This window comes from Grampus griseus (assembly GCF_964374135.1).
Source record: "Grampus griseus genome assembly, chromosome: 3".
Classification (NCBI taxonomy): domain Eukaryota; kingdom Metazoa; phylum Chordata; class Mammalia; order Artiodactyla; family Delphinidae; genus Grampus; species Grampus griseus.
This window is the reverse complement of record NC_139019.1, coordinates 41,438,156-41,444,158: the sequence shown is the minus strand read 5'-3', so window position 1 is coordinate 41,444,158 and position 6,003 is coordinate 41,438,156.

Here is a 6,003-nt window from a genome sequence, read left to right as displayed (position 1 = left end):
TGGGGGCGGGGCCCGCGGCCTCCCACGTCCCCAGCTACGCTAATCCACGGCCGAGAGCCGCGCGCCAGGCGAGAGCAAGCGATGGCCGAGCCGCCGCGCCCGCCCCCGGGTCTGACTCCGTAGCTGCCACTGCCGCCTTGTGGCCTGTGACGCGCAGTGAGGCTCAGGGGTGAGAGCTGCGGGTGAAGGTTTCTATTCAGAAGTAAATTGTCTGAGACTTTTTTAGGCTTTTAAGTTAAAAAACGTATCCTAGAAAGTAAGTAATTGTTTGCATTGCTGATAAGCGTTCCCACTCTGAGCGCTCATTGAATACTCCTACAATGACTTAACCCATGCCTCTGTTAAAGGATTTTCAATGAATATTAGCGTTGCGCTAAGAAGAGAGAAGGATGCCTGTGTCGGGGCTGTAGACGGACGGAGAAGCTCCCTTTCATCTTCTCCCCACTGGAGGCTTTTGGTCAAAAAAGGGAGAATGACAAGGGCAAAGTAAGGAAAGGCGCTGTGTTTGACCAATTAAGAGGCTAAGGGTGGTGTGGGGAAGGAGGCACTGGAGAGTTTACACTAAAAGAAGTGTGCAGAGAGAGCTAGCATTTTGCATGTGTCCCTTCCCCTCCCTAAGACACATGAATGAGACCTTAAGCTTCCGCGCCAGGCTGCTGGGTTCAATCAGCCTCCTGTTAATAGCTATCTGTAAGACCTTGAGCAAGTTACTTACTGGACTCCTAGGTTTGCTGTGGGGATTTGATAATCACGTAATCCCTATTTATAGATGAGGAAAATGAAACAGAGCTTAATATATGACTAGCTTTATTCGTGGTAAGCACAGTTTAAGTGTTTGCTGCTGCTGTTGCAGTTGTTATTGTTATTTTGGAAAGCAAAACCTCTGTCCTCCTTCATAAAGATAATGGGCGTCCTAAATTACAATCTTGGGGTATATGCCCCAGGAAGGGTACCAGTGTTCACACCCCTGCTCCTAGTCTGAGATCAGTGACCATCCCCCTCCATTCATCTCTGTCTCACTATATTTATATTATTTTTAAGTAGATAAAAAAATCACTTCCTGAAATATTAATCAACTCCAGTCTCCTAGAGTTGCCTTGTTTCACATCTTCTTTTCCTTCAGTGTATAATTTGCCTAAAGCTTTTTCTTCTCAGAACCCCCTCTTATTGTCTAACCTAATTATTCTTTTGAAGACACCTCTGATTGGGTGTTAGCATTCATATGTCATTAATTTCATCCTGTCCTCTGACCTTTTTCAAGCAAATCTGGGAAACAAGCCAGAAGAGTATACAATTATTGTAAGAGCTGTGGTATTCTAAGCATTCTGTACAAAACCACCAACCCAGTATACCAGAATCACTCCCATAGTGTTTATCCCTAATGCAAAACCTTAATTCAATGCAGTAAGCAAATTCTGAATTACACCATTTGTAGCTGAAAATTCTGGGTTAGGACAATTCTCACAGTAAGTAACAGAGTTCATTGAATTTCGGCATCAACGATTTATGTGGTCAGAAACATGAAGGCAACATTTGTGAAACATCTAGAATACAATTTATTTTACTTAGTAACTTCTGAGAAGCTAATCTAGAATATTTAAGATAAATACATTTAGTTTCATCCTTACTATTCATCTGGTAGTTACTCCTTAGGTTAAAGAGTTAAAGTAGCAGGAAACTTGCAACGTTTCAGGCTTTCAAATAGAGAGGGAGACTGAAAATCTATTTTGGGTGTGAAACTTCCAGGAGTTTGAGAGTATGGCATTTACAGACAGGTTGGACTGCTCTGTAGAGCAGTGGTTGAGGAACCGTTGGGATTCGGAGGTTGTTTGCAGCGCCAGTGCACGAGCAAATGCTCGGAGTTCATGAAGAACAGGGACGTGGTACCTGGCCCTGCGGCACCCTAATGGCAGGAAAGACCCTACCACTTAAAGGTCTTAGATATCTAGAAAATATACTCCAGTATTAGAAACTTAAAACTGTTCACTCACAGAAGTAGATACAGTAATAACATTTTAAAAAGATTTCTCTAGAAAATGGAGCATATTATTCATAATTCAATTTACAGAATCATCATTATAGCCATCAACTATTTCTATTTCATTACGCTTTTATAAAGACAAGTCATTAAGGGACACTAAATGGCTCCAAACAACTGCATTTTCACACTTCTTCCCTTGGCCTGAGAGGTGGCCAGGCCCCTGCCTCTCTTTCCATCCCTCTCTTCCACTAGAGAGAAACCACAGTGGTTTCTTTGCTATTTCTGGAACAAGCCAAGCGTGCCTTTCATTTTTTTTTTCTTTTTTTTAGTAGACTTTTTTTTTAGAGCAGTATTAGGTTCATAGCAAACTGAGGAGAAAGTACAGAGATTTTCCATATGCTCCCTCCCCGCCACACACACAGCCTCCCCATGGACACATCATTATCATCCGAAGTCCATAGCTTATGTCAGGATTCACTCAGTGTTGTACGTTCTATGGGTTTGGACAAATGTATAATGACATGTATCTACCATTATATTATCATACAGAATAGTTTCACTGCCCTGAAACTCCTCTGTCTATTAATCCCTCCCTCCTTCCCTCCTAACCCCTGGCAAACACTGATATCTTTTCTATCTCCAAAGTTTTGCCTTTTCCAGAATGTCATGTAGTTGGAAGCATACTGTGTAGCCTTTTCATATTGGCTTCTTTCATTCGGTAATATGCATTTAAGGTTCCTCCATATCTTTTCAATGGCCTGATAGCTCACTTCTTTCTAGCGCTGAATAATATTTCATTGCCTGGGTATGTCACAGTTTATCCACTTACCTACTGAAGGACATTTTGGTTGTTTCCAAGTTTTGCCGATTATGAATAAAGCTGCTGTAAACATCCCTGTGTGGGTTTTTGTGTGGCTATAAGTTAGCCACTCCTTTGGGTGAATATCAAGTAGCACAATTACCGGATTGTATAGTAAGAGTATGTTTAGTTTTGTAAGAAAATGCCCGTGGTCTTCTGCGGTGACTGCACGACTTTGCACTCCCACCAGCAATGAATGTGAGTCCCTCTCGTTCCACGTTCTCACCATCATTTGGTGTTGTCAGTGTTCCGGATTATGGCCATTCTAATAAGTGTGTAGTGGTATGTCACTGTTGTTTTAATTTGCATTTCCCTGATGACATACGATGTAGAGCATCTTTTCATGCTCTTATTTGCCATCTGTATATCTTCTTCAGTGAGGCGTCTATTAAGGTCTTTGGCCCATTTTTAAATTGGGTTGTTTGTTTTCTTATTTTTGATTTTTAAGAATGTTTTTGTATATTTTGGATAAGAGTCCTTTATCAAATGTGTCTTTTGCAAATATTGCTGCCAGTCTGTGGCTTGTCTTCTCATTCTCTTGACATCATCTTTCACAGAGCAGAAGTTTTTTGTTTTTCAGGGTTTTTTTGTGTGTGTGGTATGCGGGCCTCTCACTGTTGTGGCCTCTCCCGTTGCGGAGCACAGGCTCCGGATGCGCAGGCTCAGCGGCCATGGCTCACAGGCCCAGCCGCTCTGTGGCATGTGGGATCTTCCCGGACCGGGACACGAACCCATGTCCCCTGCATTGGCAGGTGGACTCTCAACCACTGCGCCACCAGGGAAGCCCAGAGCAGAAGTTTTTGATTTTAATGAAGTCCAGCTTACCAATTATTTCTTTCATGGAGAGTGCCTTTGAAGTTATATCTAAAAAGTCATTGCATACCCAAGGTCATCTAGGTTTTCTCCTATGTTATCTTCTAGGAGTTTTATAGTTTTGCATTTTTACATTTAGGTCTCTGATCCATTTTGAGTTAATTTTTGTGAAAGGTGTGGGGTCTGTGTCTAGAATCATTTTTTTGCATGTGGATGTCTAGTTGTTCCAGCACCATTTGTTGAAAAACCTATCTTTGCTCTTTTGTCAAAGATCAGGTGACTCTGTGAGTCTGTTACTGGGCTCTCTATTCTGTTCCATTGATTTATCTGTCTCTTCTTTCACCAATACCACACTGTCTTGATTACTGCAGCTTTAGAGTAAGGCTTGAAGTTGAGTACTGTCAGTCCTCTAACTTTGTTCTTGTTCGTCAATATTGTGTTGACTATTCTTGTTTTTTACCTCTCTGTATAAACTTGAGAATCAGTTTGTCGATATCTATAAAACAACTTGCTGGGATTTTGATTGGAAGTGCATTGAATCTATAGATCAAGTTGGGAAGAATTGACATCTTAGCAATATTGAGTATTCCTATTCATGAACATTGAATATCTATTTGTGTAGTTGTTCTTTAATTTCTTTCCTCAGTTTTGTTGTTTCCTCATGTAGATCTTACACATATTTTGTTAGATTTATGCCTAAGTATTTCATTTTGGGGGGTGCTAATGTAAGTAGTGTTGTGTTTTTAATTTCAGTTCCACTTGTTCATTGCTGCTGGAAAACAGTTGGCTTTTGTATATTAACCTTGCATCCTGCAACCCTGCTATAATGTATTATGAATTTCAGGAGGGAGTTGTTGTTGACTCTTCCAGATTTTCTGCATAAACAATTATATCATCTGCAAACAAAGACAGTTTTATTTCTTCCTTCCCAATCTGTATAACTTTTATACCCTATTCTTCATTGCCTTAGCTAGGACTTCCAGTATGATGCTGAAAAGCAGTCATAAGAGGGGGAAGGACAGGGACAAGCTGTGTGGTACTGGGGGTCTACAGCCACAAGTGGAAGGAGAACCCCTTTTTCCAGTGTACCATAGATGACCCCACCAAGCAGACCAAGTTCAAGGGCATGAAGAACTACATCTCCTATAAGCTGGTGCCCACACACCCTTTCCTCAGTCATGTGCAATCTACTATAAATTCATCAAAGGCATTCTTCATTTCTCTTACAGTGTTTTTGATCTCCAGCATTTCGTTTGGTTCTTTCTTAGAATTTCCTCCTCTCTGCTTACACTGCCCATCAGTACTTGCATGTTGTCTCCTTCATCCATTACAGCCCTTAGCCTATTAACCATAGTTGTTTTAAATTCCTGATCTGATCATTCCAGCATCCTGGCCATCCATGAATCTGGTTCTGTGGCTTGCTCTTTCTCTCTTCCAACTATGTTTTTTTGCCTTTCAGTATGCCTTGTAATACTTTCTTGATAGCCAGGCATGATGCACTGGGTAAAAGGAGCTGCTGTAATTAGGCCTTTAGCAATAGACGGTAAGGTGTAGGAGGTTGGGAAGCTTTAATATATGCTACGTTTAGGTTTCATGAGCTTGTACGTCTGCATTGTAAACGTCACATGTTCTTCTCTTAGGTGGGACTGGATGGCTAGAGGGGACTGGAGTTGAGCCAGTTCCCTTCCCCTAGGTCAGCTGGGCTCTGTTAAAGCCCAAACAGGTTAGGCTTTGGTTAAATAGTTTCTCCTGAGGGCGGGCCTTGTTAAGAAGAACAGAATACTCTGGCATATTTCAAAGTGGTTCCTTTTTCCCTGCCAGAATATTTCTCCAGCATGCGCTGTGAGAACCTGGTAGAGATCCAAGAGGCAAAACGCACACAGGTGTGGGACCCCCGGATGACTGGGTCTCCCTGGAGTTTGTAACTCTCGGAGTTGTCCACGCTAAGCCTCCAGCAATTCCTGAATTACAGTTCAGGTTTTCCTACCCCGGCACCGGTTCCTGTGGAGGTTTCTCCTCTTGTAAGTTGTGATCCTCTATATTCTCCTGTGGGTCTCTCCAGTTTTGGAGGGTTTGTCCTGTGACCTCACTTCTTTTATGGATCTAAGAAGAGTTGTTGATTTTCCACGTTGCCCAGCTTTGCTGTCTTTGCTGTTTTCTCTTTCTGGATTCCTCTTCCCCCAGAGATCCACCGTGCTGCACCTTCCCTTCAGAGTCTCTGTGGCTCCTCCATCTCTCCCTTCTTCTCCTGCCTGGGAGAGCCCGGAAGTAAGATGGAGGGAGCCTGGGCCCCTGAGTCACCAACCCCACTTGGATTTTGTGAGAGAAAAAGCCTTTGTTTGGTAAGCCA